Source organism: Haliaeetus albicilla, chromosome 4 (genome assembly GCF_947461875.1).
Source record: "Haliaeetus albicilla chromosome 4, bHalAlb1.1, whole genome shotgun sequence".
In the NCBI taxonomy this organism is placed as follows: Eukaryota; Metazoa; Chordata; class Aves; order Accipitriformes; family Accipitridae; genus Haliaeetus; species Haliaeetus albicilla.
The window spans coordinates 34367347-34393267 of NC_091486.1; positions in this window are offsets into that span (position 1 = coordinate 34367347).

Consider the following 25921-nt stretch of genomic DNA (forward strand, 5'->3'; position numbering starts at 1 on the left):
GTGGTGTTTCTTCCTGCTTTTTTTATCTTTACAAGTGTAGAACAGGTACCCGTGCATTTTAGTATATATAGGCTGTAAAATCCGTGTCCAAACCATTTCCTAGAGGTGCCTGTGTGGCACAGGCATTCGTGTACCTTGCAGGCTTCAAACAGAATTCAGGAGCAGGAGCCAAGTCAGTGTCCTTTATTGCAGCATCTTATCAGAAACGCCCTGGAAGTTTCTGTAGAACACGTGAAAGGAAGTAAATGATAGCTTTGAATAATTTATTCTAGAATGTCTGGCTTTTTGTGCTGTTCACAAAATGTCTGTGAATGTCTTTATTTTTTTTTCTTTTTCTTTTCTTTTAATGACTGATTACCAGTGATTGCTGTAACCAGTTTCAGCACGCACATCTCCGGCATGAATTCCCCTGAAACAGTTCTCAAGATGTGGGCTGATGTATTGATGAAAGGTGGTTATATTGTACTTGCATTTCCATATTAGATAAACACAGCTATAATATTCCATTTTAATGACTAGAAACATGCAGCAATCAAAAAGGGTCTTGTTTGTTAAATGACATATCTATTAGTTTCTAGAGGGTTTATAATTATTGAGAAATTTCCAGCACAATGATTTTACTTTCAGGCTTATGTGTGAGCCTGGAACAACAGCTTTTCAGAAAGTGAATCTAACAAAGTGATTGTATGATTCTTAGCACAACATGACTGTGGACTGTGATTGTTACCTAAGGCTAACTGCATGCTGAATAGGCCATAATGTCAAATTAGATGCTATTTGATATTCATATAGTACACTTTCTGAATGCCTACACATGCATTAGTAATTCAGCACCTCTATTCTGGGACATCTCTCAATGCAGTGTTAATGGTTACTACAGAACACATACAGTGAAAGAAAATAACGAGTTGCACAGAGGAGAGTCACCATCATGTTGTGTGGACTGAGAGAACAAAAGTCCTTTAGAGAAAAAAGTTACCTAAACAGAGATCAAAACAAAGATGTGCCTTGTTCACAATAGAAAATTCTGTGAGGAAGGGGGAAGAACTAGAACCAAAGATAAAAACAAATTCATATTCAGCAGTTTTAGGCATATTTAGCTGAAGATAATTAAACATCAGAAGAAGCAGCAGCAAAATATATGGGGATGATCTCTTTCTTTTTAGTCTAAGACCAAGGTTCAATGCCTTTCTGGACAATCCTTTCAATCATTAAGAATATGCAAAATATAAATGTAAACAGGTTGCTAATGAGGATATTTCTAACTTTTATTTACAAATTTACCCAAAAGAAGAGCAGGAAGGTTTTTACACAGAAGTGAAAAATACTAATACAGATCTAACTATGCATATTTCTTGAGAGAGCTAGTAGTAAATGCAACAGTAACGGTAAACAGTGGCATTAAAATGTAAAGAAACAACAGGTGTAACAAGCTGTTGCCAGATTTCCAGCCACTCTCTTTGCCAGGCAGAAACCAGGTAATTCAACTGTAGTATGTTCTGTGAATTACAGAAGAGAACAACTGGCAGATGGGGCAGCCACGGCAGGAGGTGGGAAAAAATGGCGTTTCTCACATCTACCTGCTCCATGTCTTGCAATCCATTCTGCATACTTGGTTCCTGCAGGCCCGTCAGCTCATTAATTTCCTCTCATTGATCTTACTCTGTGTATTTGTGAGCTACAAAGTACTACAGTAACTTTACAATTAATTTGTTAATAAGAAATGGTGCATCTCTTAAGTCACTGGTAGCTCAGCACTTTAGCCCACATCTTTCACTAAGCATACTTGGAAGAACAATTCTCTTGATGGGCAGCTGTTCCCGGTATTTCCTAAAGTTCTGTCATTGCAGCCCTTAGAATTGGCATTTACTGAAATATTTACTTTATTTTTGCTGTTTTGATATCAGTATTTGATTCAAAGTACCTGTCATAGTACTTGTACTATTCCCAAAACATTAATTTGGGATGAAAAAGTGACTGGCTATGTATTTGTAGCAGCAAAGTATCCATGCTACATTTACTGACTTTTCAAATTGTGTTTAGGTAGTTCAATGCATCTATATGAAGCCTGTCAGACTATGCTGAACCAACTGTCTTTAATTCCTCTCCCAGTAGTAATCTTCACTTATAATTAGTTGTAAGGTGTGTGTATATATATAATACTGTCCATTAGACAGGTATGTGACAGCTTCTATATGCAAATGTCCCTCTCTTCAGCCAAGACATAATGATTATGTACATAGTATTTATAAACATATGGTAAATCATTTTATAGAATGCATTTCAGTATTGCAGGATACTTGGGACAAATATTGTGAAAGCCATCTGTATGCAAGTAAGATAATGAGGGGTGTGACAGGCAGGCTGCTAACTGAAAATCCTAATATCTGCTGTGTTGTTATTGTACTTGTCCTTTTTTATCATGCAGAGAACAAAAATGCAAACATGTTACTCCTAGAGCTTCAGCTTTCGAACGCTAGACATTTTTCTATCACTAGTCTTTAAAAATGCTTCTCAGAATTGTGAGTAATGAATCATGCTTTGTAAAAGTTTCATATTTCCTAAAGCAACGTATTGAAATTTTGTTGATTTTTTTTTTGTCTATTTAATGAAAAAAGTGTTTCACTGTCTATGATGGTTTCATCCACTGTAATCCTGTTCAGTGGCTGCCTATCTGTATCATAAGTTTATGGCATAGTTCCTTGCTGCAGAAAGTGTAATAAACTTATTCCTCAAGTTAAATAGTGAACCCTGTATAAATCCTGCATTCAAACTTCAGTCCCTAAAATCGGATGCCCAAGATACATTTCCCTTAGTGGACTGTATGATGGGATAAAATACCCTTGTATGAAGTGTGTGGATGATTTGAAAATGGAGGGGGATGGTCTATATAGTGGATGGCAAAGGCTGACCTTCACAGGGACATCAGCAAACTTAGAGTGTGCTAGCAGGAACCTCCTGAAGTTCAACAAAGGCAAATGCCCCAGGGCCAGAATAACCCCATGCATCAACACAGCTTAGCGGCAGGGTGGCTGCAGGGCATCTCTGCAGGAAGGCATCTGGGGAGAAGCAGCTGAATGTGAGGAAGCAATACACCATGGAGACAAGGAAGTCTGTCAGCAGAGGCCCACTGAGCTTTTAATTTGTGAGGAATGTGGTGTTCAAGTATTATCGACACAAAACAAACATGTAGGTAAGGCTAATACAGTTTATTTTTCTATTTACTTTGGTTTTTAAACATAATAATAGATTTAAGTACTTACAAAAGTTAAAGAAGAATGAGATACTGCTTTAAAATTTGACAGCAAGACAGTTAACATCAGTCTGTCACATCTCTCCAAAAGATTAATTTGCATGATGGAAGTATTTTCTATGTCATTATCCAGAAGCAGAACTGCAAAAAGAATACTAATTTCCATCTTTTTTTTTTCCAAATATCTTGTATAAAATCATAACATATTGAGACATAGAAAGCTTAATTGTCAAAATGCAGAAGTCTCCAAGAATGAACACAGGTAGCATAGTATTTCACCCAAAAAAGTAGTGAACATGATCTGCACCCACTTCTTGAGATGCTGGGAAGCTGATGTCCGTGGTAACTTAGACACAACGGTCTTGTTGATCAGATAGTTTTATCTTCCAAATGTTTGTTGGATACTTTATGTCCAATATAGGTCTGTCATATCTGGAATGATGGCAACAGCCCAGCTTTAACATCATGTCTTAATTTCCAGCATTCATCAGAGCACCACGTCAAGGACATTTTTGTTCAACTTCTCAATGAAGTAGATCCCACCATTTTCAAATCCAATTTTTTACCTTTTTTGTATACCTTGTCCTGATGAGAGAGCACTATTGTCTGTGGTTGTAAAAGGAAAACAATGAGGTATTTCACAAAAAAAACCCCAAACATCCAAAGCACCAGGGAGAGTTAACATTCCCCCCCCCCGAAAAAGTAGTCTTTATGGAAAGTCAGTCAGCTAGGCTGTTCTGAAGATTTATTCCAAACAAAATCTCCCTTTCTACATTTATTTTCTACAGCTACATCTATAGCTAAATTTGGTATACTCCTAAAGAGATTTAGATTTTATGCCTATGTTTTAAGGCAACTGAGAGACCCGTGGTTTAATATTTTTTAATGTTATTTCCTGAAGCTATTGTATTTGACTGTTCTTCCAGGAATCAATTTTGGGGGATATGCAGTCAACTCATTTTTATTGCAACCCATTCCAGCCATTAAGCAGCATAATTTCAGCTACCATGGAAATGCTGATTAAATCTACAGGTTTTATTTTGCCATTTTTGTTGCGTCTTGACAACTAATTGCTAGTTTGGTTAGGCATCAAAGGGGCATTGAATTTTTGGAATAAAAATGCAGTGAGACCGCATCCCAGAAAGGCATGGATCGCTCTCATCCGCACTTACCGGTTGCTAAATGGTACATTGATATCCACATCCACTGAGCACCGTGGTTGCCAGTAACCAGTTTGAAGCAAGGAAGGAGGAACACCCTAATTCGATGGAAAGTGTTAATGCCACGATTTAAGAGCAGCTTCTGTCAAAGTGCAGTTTAGGCCAAGGGGCTGCTTGCTGGCACGGCGCGAGGGTGGGAGAGGGAACCTCCTGCCTTCTGTGGGCGCCCCGGAAAACACCGTGCGTAGCGCCTGGTGCAACGTTGCCCAGGGCCGCTAGCTCAGATGAGGCCCCCCAGTTTTGCTGGTGGGATTCGAGTTAGCAGTTCAGGCCTATACCATCACCTTCCTGGTCTGGACTGGGTCTACGTGGTGAGGCGTTGGTGGTGGGAGGCTGCAGGGTGGCCTCTGTGAGGAGAGGCCGAGGCTGCCCCACACCAGACACAGCCGGTCCCAGCCAGCCCCAAGGGCCTCACTGCAGCCCACGGCTCCCCTCAGCCACGGGTATGGCACCCCAGGAGAAACCTATTTGAGTAAATGCAAAACCACCCTTCAGGTAGTGAGGAAGGCAGATAAGAGCATGAGAAGCAGCCCTGTGAGCACCTGGCTGAGAGAAGAGGGGGTGCTGCAACAGAGATTCCCCTCTGGTGAGGTGCCTGTGCAGGAGCAGGCTCCTGACAGGAGCTGTGGCCCGTAGAGAGGAGTCCAGGCAGGAGCAGTTTTATCCTGAAGGAGCAGTGACCTGTGGAGAGGCCCCGTGCTGGAGCAGGAGAAAACTCTGAGGAGAAAGGAGCTGCAGAGAGGTACTGCTGTGTGCTGATCCTCACCCCAATGCCCCAGCACTGCTCTGGGGGGGAAGTGTGGGGAATGAGGGAGTGAAATGGAGCCTGGGATAAAGGGGGAGAGAAAGGTGTTTTAAATTTGTCTGTGCTTCTTGCTATCCAACTCTATTTTAATTGTCAATAAATTCAGGTAATTTTCCCCAAGTTGAGTGTGTTTTGCCTCTGACAGTAATATGTAAGTGATTTCCTTGTCTTCACCCATAAGCTTTTTCATCTTGTTTTCTCCCCCTGCCTTGTTAAGGAAGGTGGGTGGGTGCCTGACAGCCGGCCATGGTCAGCCCACCACAGGTTTGTACAAGAGACAAGGGGATGTCGCTCCCTCAGCTCTGCCAGCCCCCTGGGTGGAGTCCAGCAACCTGAGCATCCTGCAGGGGACCAGCTGACATTGCCAATTGAGTGCAACAAATGCTGTTTTAAGTACTTTTTTCTTTTTCTATTTCCCTGCACAATTAGCCTGTTTTGTGTAAGTTTTGAAGCAAGTGTTCTTTTCTCTTATTGAAGAGGAAAAAACAGTTCTGTATATTTTGTCCAGGTACTGTCATGAAACTGGCTCTTACATTTCAAAAGTAGTATTCCTGTTAAAAATGTCAACTGAGGGTTTTGGGGTTTTCTTTTCTGTGTTTTTATTTGTTACTACATGTAGGTGGGATGCAAAACTAGATCAGTAATAATTTCTCTATTGTGGTGATGGTACGATATCTTTAAAATTATTCAGAAAACTTTCTACTTGGCTCTACTTTTCACTCTTCCTCCTGAAAGTGTGTGTTATTCAACTCAATAAAATTCCTGAGAAAAGTGCAGTTCTATCAAATATTTCATGTTCCTCAAAATTTTTATCACTCTGAACCAGATTATAATCTCAGGTAAGTGTAACATATTGCTTCATTGCTAATATAGTAAAAGATGAGGAGGCATGAAGGTTTTTTCTTGCTTTAAGTGGGCCTCTTCAGAACTTTGATTATTTGCATGATGTCAGGCATTTGAATGGACCCACAGTCAAATTCCAATTTTTTTTTTTTATTTACTTCAGGTGCTTTCAGAGTCACTCTCTATGACATCTCTCTTGGTCAGCACTGGAGTGCCATGGGTCTAAACATAATTGGGGATGCACCTGAGATGACTAGGACTTAGTGAGATATTTTTCTGGATTCTCTCCCACAGTCAGTGTTGAAGCCAAAACTGATGAGACCCTTGAAAATATGATAGCTATTCTTACATCCTGCATTTTCTCTCATTTCTGTATCTATTCCTGCCTGGTACCACAAGTGTTTTACATCATATTCAATATCAGCACAACTTTGTATCTAATCTTTAGCGCACCAGTTGTATGACCTGAGAAAATGGTTTGCATTTTTATATTACTGTCTGTTGATGGTCTCAAATAGTGAAGAATCATTAGTTAAACCTTATATCCATCAGAGATGAACTGAGACATAAATACTGAGTTACTTGTCTAACGCTATGTAAAATTAGTGCCCAATATGAGGAAATAATGTAGCAATAATACTGGCTTCCTGTCACAGTTCAATTCTTCAAAGCAAGTTGTAAACACTCTATGTATTTAACACAATGACTTGGGCATTTTTAAAGCATGGAAATGTTGCTGATGTCATTTATTTCTTTGTACTGCATGATTTTTGGCAAGTCCTAATGCAGGAGAATGTGACTTGGCCCTGATACGTAGAATAAAAGAGATGGTCTCTTAGTTGAACACAGCAAACAAAAGTGAGTAAGAATAAATGTTTTGATGGCTTTACAAATGCTATCTGATGGAGACTGCTGCTGACTTAAATCTCGTTCAGCCCTTCTTTGGACCCTCATGGTATGGTGTGGTCATACTATTTATATCATTAGGTAGTCTTAAGAACTGTGTACAATGCTTTTATATTTAACACCCACTCATTTTTGAAATGGAACCTCCATATTACAGTGAAGTTGAAAGGCATATAGTCTGTTCTGAAACATGCAAATAATACCCTTTAGTACTGAGACGAATTAAGCACATGTATCAAGAGGAGAATATGCCCTGAAGTCTAATCTCTGTCTAGCTGTTTTCTCAACAATAAATTGCATTTTATCTGAATAAATGTTATTATCTTTGCCAGTAGGTATCTTGAAATTTGATACTATGAATGTTCAGGGCAACAGAAATTAAAGCACTTTTGCAGAATTAAATTTTGAATTTCTAAAAGCCTCACAGATTTCTAAATAACACCATGTGCTAGAACTGTTCCTTCAACCAATACATTTTTGGATTAACCAAGTACTGCTTGCTGGGTTTACACATACAAACTCCCTTCAGAAATTTAATTTACAAAACATTATAGCCAAAAAAAGTATGAAGATTGGTAACTGGCTGCCTGGCATTATCTTTTGAGTTGTAGATAAATTTTCTTTTTCCTGTCCTATTTGCTGTACCAGGCCTTTGACCACTTTGGATGCTTATTTTTCTTCTTAAAAGATCCTCAGTATGTTTAGATCAAGGAATAGAATTTAGATGATGTGAAAGATTAGATTCAAAGCAATAACATAGGTGCCTTTTTTTTTAAAACTGTGATAGCAAATACAGATGCTGCTGCAGCACCACAGACTATCTGCACACAACAGTCCCTTACTATTGGAATGCAGCTCTGTGTATTTCTGGTTTATAAATGAATAAAACTCCAAGCTTAATTTGATGTTAACTCTAAAGGCTTGTTTCTGTTTGGCTTCACTCGTCAGTTGTGATGTTTATGTATGTATTGGTTTTGTGTGGCAAGGTTTTTGTAGCAGGGGGTGGGGGGTGGGATTACAGGGGTGACTTCTGTAAGAAGCTGCTGGAAGCTTCCCCTGTGTTTGACAGAGAGCCCATACCAGCCGGCTCTAAGACAGACCCACCGCTGGCCAAGGCTGAGCCAATCAGCAATAGTGGTAACGCCTCTGTGATAACATTTTTAAGAAGGAAAAAAAAAAAGTTAGGACAGACGGGAAACAGCTGCCGGAGAGAGGAGTGAGAACATGTAAGAGAAACAACCCTGTGGATACCAAGGTCAGTGAAGAAGGAGGGGGAGGAGGCGCTCCAGGCGCCGGAGCGGAGATTCCCCTGCAGCCTGTGGTGAAGACCATGGTGAGGCAGGCTGTCCCCCTGCAGTCCATGGAGGTCCATGGTGGAGCAGATATCCACCTGCAGCCCGTGGAGGACCCCACGCTGGAGCAGGTGGGTTCCCGAAGGAGGCTGTGACCCCGTGGGAACCCTGCGCTGAAGCAGGCTCCTGGCAGGACCTGCGGATCTGTGGAGAGAGGAGCCCACGGAGCAGGTTTTCTGGCAGGACTTGTGACCCCGTGGGGGATCCACACTGGAGCAGTGTGCTCCTGAAGGACTGCACACCATGGAAAGGACCCATGCTGGAGCAGTTTGTGAAGAACTGCAGCCCGTGGGAAGGACCCACGTTGGAGAAGTTTGTGGAGGACTGTCTCCCATGGGAGGGACCGCACGCTGGAGCAGGGGAAGAGTGTGATGAGTCCTCCCCCTGAGGAGGATGAAGCGGCAGAAAATAATGTGTGATGAAATGACCGTAAACCCCATCCCCCTGTGCCACTGGGGGGGCTTGGTAGAGAATCCGGGAGTGAAGTTGTGCCCAGGAAGAAGGGAGGGGTGGAGGGAAGGTGTTCTGAGATTTGGTTTTATTTCTCATTACCTTACTCTGGTTGATTTGTAATAAATTGAGTTAATTTTCCCCAAACTGAGTCTGCTTTGCCCGTGACGGTAATTGGTGAGTGATCTCTCCTGTCCTTATCTTGACCCACAAGCTCTTTGTTATATTTTCTCTCCCCTATCCAGCTGAGGAGGGGGAGTGATAGAATGGCTTTGGTGGGCGCCTGGCATCCAGCCAGGGTTAACCCATCACAATGTACTATAAAGAAGACCCAAGTCTTTGGATTTTACATGTTTCTTAAACCTTTGGGTCTTTCTGGCTTCTGCATTTAATACTTGCTATAATCCTGGAAAGCAACCACTTTTCTTGAAATAGAGAATGGCACAATCCTACCATTTATTCCCATAATTTACGATCCTCTACTGTCTATACCATTTCTACAGAGTTTCTGCCTTGCAGCAGAATGTCTCACTTGTAATTTAATCCACTGAATTATGTGGTGTGATGGGTCCACAAACTTTGGACATTATATTCACCTTGTTGTTTTAAAAAAAACCAAACCAACCAACCAACAAAACACCCCACCCCACCCACCCCTGAAATATACCAAACCCCCAAACCAAAAAACTAGAGAATGTGTTCTTTGTAAAGCAAGTCTGGAGAAACTCTGTTCTATTCTAGTCTCATTCCTTTTGTCAGTTTGGAGTCATTGCAGTGTTTTACCCAAGGCTTCTCTTTCTCTTAATTAATTACTGGAAATGATAATGAGTTGCTCCCTTAGTGGAGGAGTACCCCCTTAAAAGCACTACTTACTGTTCCATACTCCAAAGGCATGTGCCAGCCTTATTCAAAAGGATGCATGCTAAACACTGTTCATGGGAATAAAACAGTAGCTAATTGATGAGAATGAGCAATGTCAGATTATTGCTTTGACTAAATTGTTAGGTGTAGTTTTTCAGTATTATTCTGAAGGCAGAAAAAACAACTGTAGTATGTCAACCCAAACTGGCAAGTTAGGCACATGTTCTTCCTCTAATACCAAATAATAGCTAGAAGCTTGAGCCAGTTACATCCTTCCTGTATGCTTCTGCCACAGTTAAGGAAAACTGGAAAAAAGTTACAGGAGAAAACATTTCTTGACATGTTTTCCTTGCCCTTACTCTCTATTTCTCAGTCCATGTATAAATGTGTACTTGCTAGATTTTTAATAGAAACAATACTGGAAGGGACTTTAAGAAGTACTATGGCAGGATCAATTACACCTTCTTTATTCCTAACAGCTGTTTCTTCTACCTGTTCTTAAGGATTTCATGTTAGAGAAGATGACCGTATCACTGCTGTTGGTAAGGAAAGTGAAGGGCTGAAATGGAGACTTATTTTCTGGAGAGGAAATTGAATCCTTGTTATAGCAGTTGAAGTTTTTCTTATTCTATAGACCACATATACAGACATGTTAATCACATATGTTTTACAAAATACTTTTGCATACTTATAGACTATCATCATAATTTGCCTTATTCTCTTCTTCAAGCTAAACAATTCTAAATATTTCTGTCTTTCTTCATAGGTAATAAACTCTGGCTGTTTCATTGCCCTAGTTTTATTCTATCCAGTTTGTCCATGTTTCTTGGAAATCAAAGCAAAGAGCTGGACAGCATGTCCCAGCCAAAGCTTTATCAGTTCTGTCTATAGGGAAAGGTTGCCTGATGAATCTTGACTCTCTTTCATTTTCAGCTGTCTGAGGGGGATATTTGACTTTTACTCAACAGTGTAACACTGTTGACTCGTGATCATCATTGATGCATAACAAACCTCACATCTTTTTCTGTAAAACTGCTACTTGATCCACGTCCTACATTTGCATAGCTAATTATTCATGCTTAGGTGCAGAACCTTGCCTTTGTCCCCACTGAATAAACATCCTATGCTTTTCATCTGCTTTCCCATTTGTGAAGTTCATTTGAATTCCTAGCTTGTCCTCCAGCTTATTTGTAGTCCCTACAAGCTTTGTTATCTGCAGATTTAAAAACTCATTGAGATTTCACAATTCTATACTGAAGACAAAGGTCTTAATACTTGGTACTCATCCAAATCTTGAAACGCAGCGTAGTCAGGAAATGCACTCAATCCTTAAACAATGGACTTTCTCTTTGCGAAATTTCGAGTTGTCTATTCCCAAGTGATGTGAGCCTTTGGGGACTATGTTAGTTTAAGAAGATGAAAGAAGAATGCCCACTGTGTTCCATAATTTACATTAAAAGATATCTATGTGAAATAATTGGTAATGTAGGACCAGTTTCTTGAAAGAGCAAGAAAAATGATAACAGATTTTACCAAAATAAGAGGTCACATTTTAGGCAGATGGGTGAAAAATCTCTGTTAATTAATTTTCAAAATTATATGCATTTGATTATTTGAATTTAAATGCAATTTTAGGATGTTTCTGTAATTCAAAGGTAACAGGTTGGCTTACTATGTCTGTTCAATATGTTATTAATGTCAAAGAGAAGCTTTTGAAGATACCTTTTAAAAGGTTATTGTCATCAAAGATTTGTTACCATTCCCTATTGGAAATTATCTTTCCATGCCCAAGGAATGTTACTAGAGTATCTCTGCTGTCTTAGTACCATGTCAGCTGAGCTAGCTTTTTCAGAGACCTTTTTTGAATTATATGAGGTCTAGTACCAGGATGGCTACTGTTTTCAGCTGGCCTTAAATGAAAGGACATGTTTTAAGTTCTTTTCTTTATTATTTTTTATTTTTTCTTTTTTTTTCTTGTTTCATTTTTTCTTTTCTTTTTTTCTTTTTCTTTTTTCCTTTTTTATTTTTTCCTTTTCCCTTTCCCTTTTTCCTTTTTTCCTTTTTCTTTCTTTCTTTCTTTCTCTTTCTTTCTTTCTTCCTTTGTTTCTTTCTATCTTCTCCTTCTTTCCTTCTTTCTTTTTTTTTTTCTTTTAAGATCCTGGCAGGTTATGGAGGCTTTTTATTTGTATTTTTAAAGAATAGCCTCAGTCAGAATTTGAGCTGATATTAGAAATGTTTTCAGAGTTCAGCTTTACTTCTGTATCTTGTAGTTCAGTGCTTCTATAATGTTTAGAGTGGATTTCCAGGTGCCCAGGCCAGGATAGAACTGAAAGTCTCTGAAGGGGGTCCTGTCCCTGCACTTGAGACCCCTACATCCTATTCCTACCAGGCTTTAGTTTTCCATGGGTTGAATTTTAACACTCAGCACAGGGACATACAACAAATCAGGAAAAGGCTAATGCAGGATATCCTCAGCACTGTAAGAGTTAAAGATCAACCATACCATTTGCCAGAAAAATCTATGTTTCACTTACAGTGTTTTGGTTTTTTTTTTTTTTTAACAACTGTCAGTAAGGTCACGATGGGGGACAGTCTGCAGTTCTCCTGAGATGACAGTTAGAAGATATGGCATTGAGCAATCCTCCCAGCACTCATATGACAAACTGATAGGCATGGGTTCATCACAAGATTTAATAAAGTTCAAAGTAATTGTCACTGGCAGTAATGTTTTTTAATTATTTTGAGACACAGTGAATAAGGCCATTAACTAGACTTTGTCTTGCAGGAATTTTGTATCATTTAGTAAATTGTTCTGTGGTATTTTTGTTTTGAAAAATATATCTCTTTTGTATGTGTGCTGAGGGGAAGGAAATTATATTCCAAATTATATATTCTGTCCCATTCTAGATTCTCGAATGCCAGTGCCTTCTCTAGTTTTGAAAGCTTTTGAAAGGTGGATTGTAATTTAGAGCCAGAGCATGTCTCCACACCATCATACAGAATGACTGTACTTTAGGAATGCTGTAAGGAAGGAACTGTGGCCCCAAGGAACTCTGTTTGTTCCTGTCAATGTTGATACGCTTACAGACTACATCAGTTACAAAATTATCATGGTTCCTAGACTAGATCTGCTGCACTAACTAAACATTCCTGGAGTACACAGAAAATATATCAAAGCCACTCAACACACCCCAATGCCAGAGTGCGTGTGGATGTGTTGCCTTAAACCAGAGTACAGACAATATAGAAGGAAGGTCAGACCTGTCCAGTGCGAATTGAAATCTACATTAAAAAAAACTTTGCAAGAAAATTCATTTCCATTTTTAATCATATGCGATGAAGACAAGCATTTGAAATATTTTAAAATATTGTGGGGTGTCAATACCCAGCCATATGGTTGTAATGGATGAATAAGGAAGGAAGGGTTTATCTTCACCACCTATGGAGATGTGAGACACAAAAATAATCACAAAATTTGCATCAAAAAGGCAGTCCATAATTTATATGCACACCGTCAATCCACTAAAAACACAAACAGAACAATTTGCTTTATTAATTTCAGAGTAGAAGTTAATAGGAAATTGCTTTACAAGAAGGAAGTCCTTGCACCTCCAAGTATGTGGTGGTGAATACATGTAATTAAAGAACTCAAGTTAGCTCAAAATTTGTTGAATTACACTTTTCCACAACTGGCAACTTGTCACAATTTAATTACTACAGGGAAGAGTCATACACACAGGAGAGAAAAAAAAAGCTTTTCATGAATGCCGCTGCACTTTGTTTTCCTCATTTTGTATATACCTTAAAAATGTTATTTATGCTTTTGTAGAAGGGTTCTTCAAAGGAAAATGAATTGTCACTTAAAATGATATAATGGCTTTCAGTATCTACAAATATAAGAGTTGTAACAGTATCTGTTTCAAGTCTTTAGTAATGTCATTAAGTGCACTGAGAAAGGTTTACAAGACTTAAAATTATGATAGTGATAGTGCACAGATAAATACATCAGAATAATAGTATTCTCTCTCTTCATCTTGACTAAATGTATTTAAAGCTTCATTAACAGTGAGGGTTAAAGATCAGTCATCAGTCTCTTAACTGTTCTCAATAAAACCAGACTGGTATCTCAGAGGACGTTTAGCAGGGCCGGAAAATGGCCTAGGCCTTTTGTAAGGACACCAGAGAACAGTAACACTGTTATGGCTGTTTCTGTATCTTTGGTATTTTCATTGTTTATGGAGATGGAACTTGTGAACCTCAAAGTTCTTTTTGAAAGAAAAAAAAAATAGGGGAAAGCATTAACAACAGACATGACAGATGAGAGGTTTTGCTTGAAAAAGAAGGGAAATACAGATGATGTGTGGTGACGTTTAACATTTACCTGGAAGGACGAATCAGTAATGGGAGTTTTTGAGCCTCAGTTCAGTGCCTGAAACCAGTAGAAGACAAGCAGTGTGAATCACATGTAGCTGTAATCAAGAAAGAATTAATGTCATTTTTGTATTAGTCATTGGAAATACATTTTTCTCACTTGCTTGTGTCTGTCTCTTTATAAGTAGATGAAAGAAACTTTCTTTTAGAGGTATTTACGTTCTGTATAATATGGAGGAGCCTGCCTCAAACTTTAACAGCATTTTACTGCTTGGTACCTTTCTAAATACTCATTCAGCTACCTTAATAAGATGATCTTATTACGCCCTCAGTTGTGAATTGCTGTTGGTCACCCAACCCATTAGCTAAGGCAAAACACACAGCAATTCAGCTTGACGTACTTAATGGAATTCTGAGGCTGCTTAATTTATCAACCTGTAACATCAGGATACTTCAGCAAAGCTTCAGTGTTATGAATGCTATGTGCTGAATCTTTTGACAATACATAATGAGCCTCATCATTGTGAAGCCTGTGAATAGAATAATCTGGTCAGTTCATTAAGACCAGAGAGGTCTGAACACTAATAATGCCATTGTTTACACTCCGAACACTGAAGACCAAATTAATTTCTGGTGTAATTCCATAAACATTAATATAGTGGCTCCATGGATACTTCTGACCTAAGGAAAACAAGTTTTTTCTTTCGAGGAGTGCCGAAACTGGTGTAATAGAGTTACAGTAGTGATTTATTTTGTCAACGTGACTTTATCTTAGTAATTTTTGATATATCATATTTTCTGGAATTATATACATGATAAAACTGTAGTAAGTCTAAAGATGTACTTTGAACCTAGAGAACATGACTAAATCTGTTTATTTATGATTTTCCTGCTGTTGGAAATGAAATGGTGAGATGCACTAAAGCAAGATATTCGGAAAATCTATTCTGACCTAGTGAATCTAACCTCCTTCAGGACGTACTCCTGTGCAAGACTGATCAGAACAGCTAAATTAGGTTCCTGCTTTTAATTTCTGTTTAAGGAACATGTGTCTCACCAATGACTGTAGAGGAGGTAGACTACTGAGTTACCTTTAGTCAACATACTTCTGTCACTTCAGACTTGATGATTTCCTACCTTGAGCCACAGTTGCAATTTGAGGCACAGGAGCTGGCAGAGACCTGCATGAGGTTTCACAGACCAGGATAATATTTTAAACACTTGAGGATGCTAATTGCTTTATGAAGCTTTATTTGTAAATTTGTTCTGAGGCCACCATGTAGCTCTTCTGCCAAAGTGTACAGCTGTTTGCAACAGTAACAACACAGTTCTGCTCTCTTGGATAACTTGAAGCAGTTACCCTACAAGTGATACAATTGATTACCTAGCTAAGCACCTTGTAATATTTTAGGGAAATTATCATCCTGATCAGTGTTACTGGAGTAATTATCAAGGGGTAAATGAAATGTGAGTAATGAGATTAGCTTGAGTTGAAGATCTTAAATCCTTTCATGTAGTACCCAGAATTGCAGTTTATCCATTTTTGTGAGGTATGGGGTTTTTTTAATCTCATCCAAAGGGTCACAAAATTTGAAAAGCTCTGTTTAACTTGGAAAAATAGTGGGAGTTATTCATATTCTTCAAAGAAATATAACTCTTGTATTTAAGACTGTTTCACAGAAGAGAGTTTTAGACACATACTTCTCCATCCAGTGTCTTGAAATTACATTTCTCTACAAAGAGAGGCCAGTGGAGCTCTGCCGATTTCTCTGCCAGTGTAGAGAAATAAAGTACTGAAGTCTGGTGGCCCTTGGTGGAAGGAATTTCCTTTTGGCACTTCTGCCAGTTACAGTATGAGTCCTGGACTATTCAATTCCACACTCATTCAGTTAGAATCGACTTTATGATTACAGAGCTGGAGCCATGCCCATGATAACTCCTTTCTCTCCTCTGGTAATCAGAAATACAATTAGCAAGGATTTAGAAACCTTTCATTCTGGAGGAATAACTATTTGTCTGCCTATCTATTCATGTCTACATCAATAAGCTACTTCTTCATCAAATAACTAAATCTGCAGATTAACTGAGTTCTTAACCAAATCACTAAACTTTTCCAATAAACTAATAAAAAATCTCTCCTATTTTTCCAGCGTTGAAATACATCTGGGGCAGACTGCACTTGACATTTATAAATGTACAATAAGTAACATGACTTTATGCAAGAACATACAGCAATTGGATTTATGATGATATTGTTCGCCTATTGTCATTACTAACTCCTCCAGAAATAATTGACATGAGCATTTCTTCCTTATCTACAAAGAATAAAAAATTTCAATTACTTTTCTTTAAAAAGCACTGGTTATCGTACTCCCTAGAAATTTGCAGACTTAAGGTGAGGAAGGGTTGTTTTCATAGCATTTACAATTAGTTTTTATTGTTCCTAGTACAGTATTTCAGTGCTCCAGCTTGTTATACAGATTGTGAGGAATCAAAACATGGTAGATCAACTATTACTGTGTTTAAGAATTACTTTCCTTTGCCAAGTTTTATAGAAAACATTTGTTGTAGAAGTGAGATATAAGCAACAGATGTATCAAAACAGGACTTTCTTGAATATCCCTGCCATCAGTCATTTCTCATCAACTTGTTGCTAACACTAGTAACCCTACTTCTTTTAGAACTATTTCATATGGTGTTCACTTGTAAATGAAATATATAAAATGCATTTATAATATCTTAGTCCAGTCTCTCTATGCACAGGGTTTCTTACTGGTCACACCTGATCATGAAATACCTTTAGAACTACGTCAAACTTAGAGCTAGAACTGGAGCTAGTTATTTGATCACAAATAGTTCTTTCATGACATGGAGCAATAGTTTTATTTTTTTTAATCATTATACTTAATCACAATGATAGGCATAATTTGGATTAATACCTAGTAAATCTGAAAACCTAGAGTTTTTAGCTTTTTTTTAAGCTGGACTAAATACTCCGAATGCAGTTATGCTTTTAAGAAGTCTGATTACTGTGTTATAGTGCCCTTCTTTCTTATATAGCTGCTGAATGGCTAGATGATTTTTACTTCCAACATTCCAATTCCCTTGCTAGTTTCTTACCTCTTCCTAGCAAATGTTTGTCACCAATTTTTTTTTCCTCCACATTTTATCCATTCCATTTCTAGAAAGGGCAATGGTAGTTTTTTATCCTCTTTGGTTTTTATGAAAAAAGAAATCATGTTTTTATGTTTATACATCCTGCTTTTATTACAAAAATATATATGATAAATATTCAAGGAAGAAATGCATTTTATTAAGAGGTCAACAAATTCCCAAATAGAGACAGGTGTTCATAAAAAGATGATACTAGCATATGGAAGTTAATATCCTCATTCTTCCTCTATAGTCATAAGAGAGACAGAGGTTCTGGATACTTGAATTACAGTCTAAATACACCTTCTCACTCCATGTAAAAACAGCAAGGTGTGTCTTCTTGACTTATAGATTGACTTTATGAATAAACATTTATTTTTGTAGTATTTTTGAGGAGAAATATTGGAGATCTATGGAGAAATAAAAGTTTAGCTTATATTGGGAAAACCTGCCTCGATTCTGACATAATCAGCATTAAGTAGCACAGGAATAATTTAATTTATTCTCACTTACACATTTGAATTTAGTAATTTTATGCAAAAATAAGATGCCCAACCAAAGTAAGTAAAATACCGTTTTTCCTCAGTGTGGATCATTAGAGACTTTTTCTAATTCCTCTTTCCTCACCTGAATCTAGCATGAAGATCTCAGTCAAGTTTCCCCTGCCCTGTTAGAGTGTGTTCTCATTCAGATATTTCATTCTTGACAGATAGAAATTAAAATGTCAATCTCTACAGTTATTTTCCTCTTCCCCCAAAAAGTGACAAAGATAGAAGGCTAACCACAATACAAATGAAATATGTAAGGGATTTTTTTAGTGGAACAAAGAAAAAAGAAATAGCTCAGAAGATGAGATTTTTGAAGAGGTAAGGTGTGAGATTGTTTAGATCCCTTTTTCTTACTGGGCTTTTCCCCCCCAGAAATAGTGTTGTAGCAGGTTTTGCCCAAGACAGTATGACTACTGCCCACAAGCAAAATGGGAATATTAAAACAAAGAAGCTGACATGTTGCTTCCTCATCACACAAGGTTGAAAATAAAGGTAAAAGCTGTTACCTGAAATTGAATCCTTTGCATGAGAGATCCTTGCTTTCGTACTAAGACCACAATCAAATCATGTATTCAAAAGCTAGGTTGTTAAATCTTCTCTGTTCTGTATAAATTAGCAATTTCCCCTGTTTTATTAGAGTCTTCATTAAAAGGCACATACTTTTTCCAGTGAAGCAGCATCCTAACAGTGCATGAACATTTCCATTCCTAATGAAATAATTTTTTTTTTTCTGAAAAAATGTAGTCTCTTTTCCCCTACTATGCAATGTCTACTTTTCAGCAAAGACTTTGTCCCTGGGAGATACATTTTAGACATATTAATATGTTAAAGGGTGCCTTTTAAACACACCATATGAGTTTTTAACAGTGCAATATGCTAGATGAATGTATATTTAATTTATAAAATACCCAGAACAGATTATGATAAAATGTTTTATATAAGATGTGATAAAAATGTCACCTATTGCTCATTTATATGTTTGTCATTGTAGGCTATATATATAGGTCAGATTAAATTGCAAGGAAAATAATGACTCAAATATCAGTAAGCACAATGGTTGTTCTACACCAAATGAAGGACTTCTGTTCCTAGCTAGAAAAGGTTTTAAATACAGGAAGATTTGAAGTTACAATTACGCAAAAGAAAAAATTAAGACTAAAACTACTACAGCTTTGGTTCTGATTTAAAATAACTATTCTTGTCATAGAGCCACTAAATGAGTCTTTACTTAGCTATTGGACACTGCTTGAGAGTGTGTAACAATATGGGATTTTTGTCATGCCATCCTTTCTCTATAGAATTGTAGAATAATATAGGTTGGAAGGGATACCTAGACATCATCCACTCCATCTTGCATGACTTATCTTTTGGAGACTTGATCATATACAATCTCTTCAACAATATGCTCCACTGAAAATAACTCTACATAGAAGGGGGAACATGTTTTTATTTTATTCCTTAAATAGTTTTTGCATTTCTAGAATTTGCAGAATAGTTCCTAATAACACTGAGATTATATGTTGCCCTAGGGTGGCTCTCATACTCCATAATGCATTGACACCATCAAAAAAAGAAAACTTGCAGTACTTTTGGAGAACAGTTAATCCCAACTCCTGAGGCTTATGGTGGTGGTAGGATGCATTTAATAGCCTTATCTTCACTTGAAACAGCCAAAATAGAGATAATTAATTTCAGCTAATAGCTGTGAGTTGTATATACTAGATAATATATATTTATTTTTCTTTATGCTCGGACACAGCAGTGGAATCTCCAGGAGGAGAAATAAGGATAAAGGATAAATAAATTTGGGCAAATATTTGGCCTGTTTTCTTCATGTTTTCCAAGAAGATGAAGATTTATTTTCCTTCAATGTGAGTATTGACCTCCTCTTTGTTTTGGTCAATACTTAGTTCTTGACTCAATTAATCTCAATAGACACCAAAACAAAGATCAGTATTTATTTATTGAAATCAGTGGGAATTATGTATATGTGGGGAGCAAATGATGGGTTTCCAAGAATTTTCTGTTAATGGCTTACTTAAATTTCTAAAAAACAACACTTCTCACTGCAATACATAGCATCTTTAGCCTTTCCAGTGATACTAAAGCACCTGAAATTTTCCATATTCTTCTCTTTAAAAGGTACTTTATGTTTGGCCTTTGTGTGTTCTAAGAAATCTGGTAAGATTTATGAAGATTTCTTAGGAAGAGAGAATAAGAGGTCTTTGGCAGATATTATGGTTGCCTGCTTTGAGTCTTGAAATTAAGGTGTTCCCAGTGTAGTCATGAATTTCCCTGAAATTCCTTGGCCTCCGTTTACCAAGTGTGGGGAAGAGAAGCTGTTGTACCATGCAAGACCTGGAAGACACCTTCCTTCCGTTTCATGACAACCTGCATAGGGCATGCTGTACTTTGTGTGGTTTGTGTTTCTTTCAGAGGTTAATCAGAGGCCTTCTAAAAGATTGGTCTGCCTAAGGCTGAATTTTACCTGTATATGTCTCAGTTATTTTTCTTTTCTCTCTTAAAGCTGAATGCTTATTTCTATTTTCTTATGCTTTCAGTAGAAGTGCTGGGAAAGAGAATAAATGAACTGAAATAGTGTCGACTAATAATGGCATACATTTATCTCTATTACTTTAATGCATATTAAATATGGATAGAATCAGATTAATTTCTTTAAAAAAAGTGGGAAAATATGAATAATATTGGGGGCTGAATGTTGGTCAGGTCTGTAGCCTTTTTAAATTCGGTGTTCCTAAGAATCCTTTTTTGTTAGAGGAGAATTGTTTGCACTGTTTTCCAGATTTACTTTTAAGGCACTTCTTCAGCTGCACATTGTTACGTGCTTTCTCTTCATAGCTCTTCAGCCTAGCTATGGGGCAGGGAGAAACAAAACAAAAAAACCAAAACAAAACCAAAACACAAACAAATAGGAAAAAACCCCACAACAGAAGATAGGTGAGGTTGGAGTCATCTTAAGAAGCAGATAGTTAAAATACAGTTACAGAGACCCATCACTTGCTTCAGTTGCAAGTAATAAATATTGAATGAAAGCTGAAAGCAAACTGCTTGTGGAAAAGTTCATGAACTACATTTATTCACCAAAATACGAGCAACTGCCTAAGAAAGATGATACCCCCCCGTGCCCCATTAACAGGCTGGATTCATTGGTTAAATTATTTGTTGCCAAATAAATGTGTTGCTTAATGATCCACAGAGCAATTAACCTGTCACTTTGCACACTAATTTACTAAATCCTTTCCAATCTCCCTTTATATTAAACCCTTATTTTTAATTTGAAGAGATTAGATATTTATTTAAATATGTTTAATGTTTCCTGATAAAATGTTTAAAATAAATCTGCTTCAGAAACTCAGTGATACCAGAGAAGTTAATCTGATACTACTATTGAAAGTATTCTTAGAATATAAGGAAACTTTGGAGATGGTCTAGTCCAACTCCCTGCGCAGACCAGGGTCAGCTAGAGTAGTGGTTACCCAGGACCATGTCCAGCTGGGTTTTGAGTATCTCCAAGGATGGAAACTCAACAACTTCTCTGGGCAAGCTGTGGTGATATTTGACCACTCTCACAGTAAAAAAGATTTGGGTTTTTTTCTTTCTTTTTTAAAATGGAATTTTAAATATTTCAGTTCGTGCCCATTTTCTTTACTCTTGCCAGTATTTAAGCACATTGAGATTCCCTCGAGCATTTTCTTCTCAAGACTGATCATTCCCAGCTCTCTCGGCCTTTCCTCGTATGTCAGATGCTTCAATCACTTCAGCATCTTTGCAGCCTTTTGCTGGACTTGCTCCAGTGTGTCCTTGTCTCTCTTGTACTGGAGAGCTGATAAGCGGGTGCAGCACTCCAGGTGTGTCTTAGCAGTGCTGAGTCAAGGGGAAGGCTCACCTCCCTTGACCTTCTGGCAGTACTTTTCCGAATGCAGCCCAGGATCCCATTGGGTGCCTTACTTCTCAACTTCTTTGACTCTAGAATTTTAAATCAAAAAGAAGAATAACACAAAAATAACTATCTTTTACTCTGCTGCTTTTACTGTGTGAATGTATATATGTATTTATTGGTTCTGTATTAGATCACTTATGTTTGAGTCTTATTTTCATCCACAAACAGCAATGCAACAATAAGTGACAATTAGTATTTTCCTCAACTTTGGTACAGAGCCTACAACACTGGATAAATATAAAGGAGAACACAGTTTTCTCACCACATAATGTACACTGTCAAGCAAGGAATCTCTTAATTCTTTTCAGGCAGAACCAAATTTCTCCGAAGTGGGTAGTATGCTTGCTTATTATATGTCAGCCATTAGCTACAGTTTACATATTATTATTTAAAAGAACTCAGACTTGTCATTTTAATAAAGAGAAAGAAGTTGATAGGAGGAAAAAAAAAGTATTTGTGTAGCCTTGCTTTATCTTTCACACAATATTTGGGACTTTTAGAAGCAGTGGTGATGCCTGCTTATTAAAGAACACACACAAGCCTGAATTTCAAATGACATTCCAGATAAAAATAATAAAAACCTTCTGATGTGATAAAGGTGCCTATTCTTTAAATAGAGATATCCTTTCTGAAAGCTGGATGATAAAAGGTTTAAGATAAGATTCTGTCATTCCTGTTTACCCAGCTAACCAGTCAGGCTTTAGTATTACTGCTCCTAAACACAGTACAACACCACGAGGGCATTTCTGACAATGTGGATGATGGTCATGCTTTTGAAGCAAGTCTCTGCATCATCCCCACTTACTGCTCCCAGGTCCACATTACAGAACACTATCAGAGTATGACCTGCATTCCTTTCAGCTGAAACGAAACTAGAAAATAGAGCCTGAGGGAATGCCTAATGCACTCCAGCTCTAAAAGATACTCAGTCCATGGGACCAGATCAGAGGTTGTCCAAAGTTTTAAGAAACAAACAGACTGTCACCAGGGCAGAGTTTGGTTCTCAGCAATTTGTTGCTCATGGCTAGGTAGTGGAAGATCTAAGTTTGGAAATCAGAAATTCTTCTACTCTGCTTTGCTCTAAATACAGGGCAATTAACAACAGCATTACAAACCCCAAAGAATTAAAAGATTTAACAATTAATAAATTATCTCTTTTTAGATAATGCACTTTGGGTTTAGTCCCTTAAGGAGCTGCCACATAATAGAGATATCCAAATAAAGTACAGAAACTTTTCAGTCCCAAGTAAATACATGTTAAGCATGTTACCTTTCTTTAGATAGTTGATTTTGAATTGATCTGTTTAAATTCTCTTCAGACAGCAATTAGTCATAGACTGTCAACAAGTAAAAACAAGACTGTAATTATTAACTCACAGGGATACGTTGGTGTTCATAATCAGATATAGATATGATATCCAATTTTATAATTTCATAAAAGTGTTCAAGCAAATTACAGCCTTGTAATGACTCGATGGCAGTTTTATCTTTGCTATTATCTTTGTTGCTAGTTAATATTGGCATAACATCTTCTTGTAAAAATGGTTGTCTTTCTCATCAAATGTAGTACATGGTAGGGAGTAAATGTGTGTTAATGAAGCAGCAATGCATATGGAAGTGTTTGAACAGTTTTACTTCCAATTTAAAACAAACAAACCAACCAACCAAACACACCCACTGGACCCATTATTAATTCAAAGCTATTTGTGGACATGCATCTGGCCACCTACATACCAGTCATCTTTCGGCATTTATTTCTGATGCTGAATAAGTACACTGTTACAACGGGATTTTTTTTTTTTTTTTTTTTTAATCCAAGCTACTTGTATCACAGGTACTGAATGTTCCCACAGTGCTATGACTTGCAAGCAGATGATGTGAGTACAGCAAGAGAAAGTGGGATGAAAATCCTATTCACACAGTAGGCTGGGACACTGCTGAAGGCTAGTACCAGGCTTGTATGTTTTAGATGAGATCTGAGGACTGTCCAAAGGTATTCACCAGTTTTTTTGGTCTGTCCTTTTCTTTGCTGCTTTTTCTGATTTCACTTCAGTTGGGTTGCTTTGGAGTAACAGAGAAAAAATAGGAAAAATAGGAAAAAAAAGGAGAGGTTGTTCCAAATCTTCACTGATTACACCAAACACAGAGCAGGTAATATTAAGGATAACCTTACAAGTTCTTTTTAAGTCATTTCTTCCCCAGTTAAATTATTTTGAGGTACACTGTAGATGACACATTTTCAGTAGGTCTATGAGGGGATGGCATTAGATGATGGTAGAGGAACAAGAGCCTAGCGAGGTTACCAAGCACAATAGTCCTACTAACAGTCCAGAAGAGCAAAGCAGAAGATCACGGAGACAACATAGCAATTTAAAAGTTGAAAAATACCCATTAAATATGAGATGTGATTGCACCATCAAGTTTTCCCTCATTCTTGTGACTATTCAGTATTTCTTCTGCAATTTTATCTTCCCAAATACCAGCAGTAGTGGGGCTAATAGGATCTCCCAACTCATGTTATTTCCGTGGTTCAAAATTCATCATGTGTGTTTGCATGTGAATTCAAACTTGGACTTTCAGCTGGCCTTCCAACCAAGCTATTCATGGCCTCAACCTCTAGAACTGGGTAAGACTAGGTATGGACATGTCATGGTTTAACCCCAGCTGGCAACTAAGCACCACACAGCCACTTACTCACTCCCTCCCTGGTGGGATGGGGGAGAGAATCAGAAGAGTAAAAGTGAGAAAACTTGTGGGTTGGGATAAAGACAGTTTAATAGGTAAAGCAAAAGCCGCACATGCAAGCAAAGCAAAACAAGGAATTCACTCACTACTTCCCATGGGCAGGCAGGTGTTCAGCCATCTCCAGGAAAGCAGGGCTCTAGCATGCCTAACGGTTACTTGGGAAGACAAACATCATCATTCCGAATGTCCCTCCCTTCCTCCCTTTTCCCCCAGCTTTATATGCTGATCATGATGCCATATGGTATGGAATATTCCTTTGGCCAGTTTGGGTCCACTGTCCTGATTTGTCTCCTCCCAACTTCTTGTGCCCCCACAGCCTACTTGCTGGTGGGGTGAGAAGCTGAAAAGTCCTTGAGTTAGTGTAAATACTGCTTAGAAACAACTAAAACATCGGTGTGTTATCAACATTATTCTCATCCTAAATCCAAAACGCAGCACTACACCAGCTACTATGAAGAAAATTAACTTTATCCCAGCTGAAACCAGAACAATATCCAGCCCTTATTCTATACTATTTACGTCATTCCCAGGTCCCACACTTTCCAATACATTCTTTCCTGTCTTTTTATATGTATACACAGATATCATTCCCTTAGTCTATGGGCCTATAGACTCTAAAATGTCTGTTGAGTTCAGTTTGTCCATGACTTTGGGCTCTATCTGACATAACAGTTCTTCAGGGCAGGAGAGATGCTGTGTGGTGTTGGATTGTTGCATGCTGAAGCAGGTTCTGGTTCCATCAATGCTGCACTTGTCTGGTTCTATCATCACTGCTCTTTGCCCAGTTTCATCAAAATTCCTTCTTCACTAATCTGAGAAATTTTTACTGTAATACCGTTGATACGGCATATAGCAACTATAGTAGTGATGACATACAGAATTACATAGCAATTAATATACAATTCAAATCATTGGCTATTCTCACCCAGAATCAAATTCCCTTGAGGTACACATTGGCTTCCCCATCCTTCTGCATTATCCACCAAGTGCACCCAGGTCCTTGAGCAAAAGCAATCCCATGGATGGGTTTGCCTTTGCCTGAAGCAGGAATAATCCAGACTATCTTCTCCAGCTTATTTTCTATGTGTGGTACAGGGACTTTATTCCCTTCTATAGTATGTAAAATTTTTGTTTGGGCAGGGCCAGCTCAATTGGCAGATCCCCTAGTGTTGATTAACCAGGTAGCTTTTGATAAATGTGTATCCCAATGTTTAAATGTCCCAGCACCCATTGCTCTCTGTGTAGTTTTTAATAGTCCATTGTATCATTCAGTTTTCCTGGAGGCAGGTGAATGATAGGGGGTGTGATATGCCCACTCAATGCCATGCTGTTTTACCCAGGTGTCTATGAGGTTGTTTTGGAAATGAGTCCTGCTGTCTGACTCAATTCTTTCTGGGCTACTATGTTGCCATAAGACTTGCTTTTCAAGACCCAGGATAACGTTCCAGGCAGT